Here is a 4,256-nt window from a genome sequence, read left to right on the forward strand (position 1 = left end):
GACCATCTGATGTGCAAATGTATATAACACATTTCTGAATTTAGCAAAGGTGATCAAAGCACTTGTTGAGACCACAAGTGTGTGGATATGGTTTGTATCTTTGTAGGGTGGTTAGTCATTAATGTGCTCAAATCTTTTTTAATTTTCCCAGTATTTCTGAAACACTGTGTTACAACGTCACCAATGCATGAACTGTAGGATATGCACTTAGCTTAGTACTGTCCCCATGCAGTACAAAACTGCAAGTGTGAACTTTGGAACAGGATATATATTCCCTACCCAATCCATACCCCCTGCCCCCAGTTTGATCTGCATGTGCACCACTGGGGCATCACAGTCATTTTAAAAGTGAGGGTGACACAGTTTTCAGTATGGAGCCAATCACACACTCAATTAAAGGGATGTGCAATGTGCAAAAAAAAGTGGAGGACAGTATCAATTGTGCGTGAAAGTGCATGAGTCATGTTTCCCGCGTCCTTCTACAGGTCTGCTATACCCTTGCCACCATCACAAAGGCATACCATACCGTACACATGCCTATCTTTTTAAGTCATTGCATTGTATTAATTGATTTGATCAGGTAAACATACACATGTCCAAAAGTATGCGGACACCTGAACATCACATCCAAATGTCCTTGCTGAACATCTCACTCCAAAACTATCAACATTAATATGGTGTTTCTCCCCTTCTGCTTAATGTTGGAACCTAGCTGCCGGAATTTGCTTCCATTCAGCCACAAAGCATTAGTGAAATTAGGCACTGATGTTGGCAGTTCCAATTTATCCCAGATGTTCGTAGGGTTGAGGTCAGAGCTTTGTGCAGGCCAGTCAAGTTCTTCTAGGATGTTGGATTGGAAGGAAGAGGGGCGTCAGGCATGCTCCCCCATAATTCCATTTTGCAACTTCAGACGATGGCTTCACCCTGGTAATATGAGAAGAGACTGTATGACTGAAAGAGGGAAGAGAACTCTGAGAACTCTGAGGAGTTCTGGGCAGCTTCTGCATTGAGCTAGAAAGCTGGATCCCCAAGAACTCTGATTTAAATTCAGAACTGTTAATAGATTTGGATAATATTCAGCTGTATGAGGAGCAGAAGTCCCTGGCCTGCAAGAGGTAATTCTGATGGATTGTCATGAGAACTGTAACAGTTTAGTTAGATAACTTAGTATGATTATATGAGTCAGTGGAATATGGAGGAGCTACATTCAGAATGAAGGGTTGGTCAGATGAAGAGATGGACTGCTTGAGTTGGCCCTTCTTATGGTGCTTGGTAGTGAAAGCAGCAGAGGTGGTGAATTCAGGTCTAGAAAGTAAAAATCCTCTTTAGGACTTTGTTCCAACTGCCTGGACACCTCTGCTGGTGGTTTGATCTAACTAGAGAAGCCAGGCAGTTGGAACAAAATCCTGGGAAGGATTATTACTTTCTGGACCTGAAGTGGTATGTTGCTCTTGAGGGGTTCAAGATCAGAGAAGATGACAGGAAGAGTAGAACATTCTGTGAAATAACTTGTTTAGAAGATTCAGGACATCTAGTTCTAAACTCTAAATGTGCAGGCCAAGGGTGACAGTGGCAAGAAAAAACTCCCTGGGGCATGAAGAAGGAACCTAAACTTAACAGGGGAACCTATACACCTCTGATTGACAACAGATTAAGCAAGACTGTGTTAGATGAACACAAGACATTAGATATGGGAACATGGCAGGTAAAGTGTTAAATGAGTGTAAGGTAGATTATAACTTCTTGAAACTGGATGAACGTCATGTAGGAATTAGCTATTAAAAGGTAATGGCTGAGTATGAAAGTTGGTGATGGGTGTGGTGATTGCTCCGTTATCACAGTGGATGAGTTGCTTGTAATTCAAGAAAGCCAGAGATGACGAGGATGAGGCATCGAAGTCAGCAGTTTGAGGGGAGGCAAGTCAGCGATGGCAGAAGCACAGGCAAAATTACTAGTAGATCAGCAGGTTCGCATGGGCACAGATAGCCTCTTCACAAAACATACCAATGCCGGTCCAGTCAAAGGGGGAAAGAGTAAGACCAAAGGCCCACAACGCAGGCGTCACCAGCGGAGCAGATGGAGCAAAACTGAAAGATGTTCTGAAGGGGTGTTTCTGCAGTAATATTCAATTAGTGGTTGTGCTGGGGAAGTTTGACCGCAGATTTTTTTAACCAGCATGAGAGTAAGTGGGACAAACAGGGTCAACCCATCTGTTTCAGCTGTGGAGAGGCAGGCCATGTCTCCAGCTTAGAAAAATATCAGGTTTTTAGAACCCAGACAGACAGTGCCCTCAGTCCCACTACAACAAGCAGCTCTGATTGAAGAAACTGGTCCACAGGCAGTGAAAGCAGCAAATGAGCTGTGTATTCCAAAACTCTGCATGCCCTGGTTGACTTAACACCTAAAATGACATACTAAGGCTTATTATTCAGTAACTGCCCTGACTTGCAAACTGGCTAAGGCATTCTTAGGTTATAGAAGTGTGTAAAAAACATAGGGCCAATTAAGGGGGTTTAAAGGTGGGAGGAGTTCCATTTCAACACAAAGGCTTTATTATTGTAGCTCTTTTTATGCACCCAGGTTGTGCTATAACAGGCATGAATGTGATTTCACAATGCTGCAAACAGACTGCACAGGGAGTACATCAAGGGGACGCTGGTTTTAGGGTGCTAGCGTCTTCTTCAGTAGGCCCAGACCATTTGGTGGGTTTTATGGGCACTTGCCCAGGGGTCCAAAACCACTAGGCGGCCCAGGCCACTAAGGGGCAATTGTAAGAAAATCTACACGGCTGTTTTGACTCACGGTGGGAACTTTATTAGTGGCACAGCAGAAAAAAGAACTAATTTGTCATTATGTTATGGCCGATTATAATCCTGAGGCTCTCCACATCTTTCCTAAATGTCCACTTTGTTACACGGTCTGCCATTACCTGGGTCATGTTTTCAGTGTTCTGCTTGCAAACTTCATTCTGCTGAGGGGTGTCCTGCTTCTGACTGTATAGCATCTACAGCAACTTCCACAACTGCAGAGCCTCCTGTGTTAAGAAGCAATTCCTTGTGCATCTGCACGCCTTCATTCGACTTCAGCCAACACTCTGTTCACATGATGAAAACAGTGAATTATTGACTGAAGCCTATATTGTCTGCTCATACCCATGTATATTCTCCTCTTCAACCTACAGGTCAAAGATCTGGCTTGCATCTGCCAGCTATTACGTTACTACACCTATCATGACCCCCACCAACCGGATGAGGGTTTTTGTGGGCATGTGGTAACTGATGAAGTCCTCATGCTGACTCCTTTCAATTGTAGGAAACATCAGTGTTATTAATACCTGTGGGCTGTGACTTACTTCATTCCTACATGGGGTACAATTCATTTACCTACAGCCATATGGAAATGTTTTGTCTTCCCTGGTCAAACTGGATGTTTGTTGTTTTTCTAAGTGAAAACATGTTAACACATCCTCTACAGAGAACACACGTGCACATCCTAACACACAATTACTCTTTATTTATTGAATTTAACACATTGGAAAAGAATAAAATAAAATGTGGACAAATTTTACAACATGTTTTATGTTTTATGTTTTATTTTTTCCAACATGTTAAAGTCAGCAAATAAATAGGAATTATGCATTAAAATTTGCATCTTTAAGTTCCCTGCAGAGGACATGTTTTTACTTAGAAAATCAACAAAATGTAATTTGACCAAGCAGTGCTGCTGTCCAACATAAACAAAATTAGTTGCTGAAAATGAATTCAGGAAATCACTGAGAAAACTATAAATCTTTTAAACATTGTTTGAACACACGTGATGTTTTTCTTTCTTCATTTGAAATATTGATTTGTTGTTACATGAATTGATGAACAGCTTTATAGAAATAATACTATAGTATAATCACATGCAGTTATACTTCTGTTTATTTGATATGATATTGAATAAAAGAGTTCTGAGTAAGAAATCTTATGCTCTATAGGACAAACTAATGCAGTTCATTGGAGGCACAAAAAAAGAAAAACAAATACATTAATAACATTAATAAAATAATATTTTGTGTTTTTCTGCCTTTTAATATACATGACAATAAGAAAGCAACTATGAGGAGGTAAGATTAAGAGTAGCTGTCTGGAAATCTGCAACAAAGTACTTTGTCTCTATCTTGTGGTCACAGTGCTTACAGCAGCCTTCACTTTAAATCTCAGCAACATGTACATTGGTTTCTTAATCTTCAGAAAGCTGAAGTACCCCGTGAA

This window comes from Colossoma macropomum, unplaced genomic scaffold (assembly GCF_904425465.1).
Source record: "Colossoma macropomum unplaced genomic scaffold, Colossoma_macropomum, whole genome shotgun sequence".
Classification (NCBI taxonomy): Eukaryota; Metazoa; Chordata; class Actinopteri; order Characiformes; family Serrasalmidae; genus Colossoma; species Colossoma macropomum.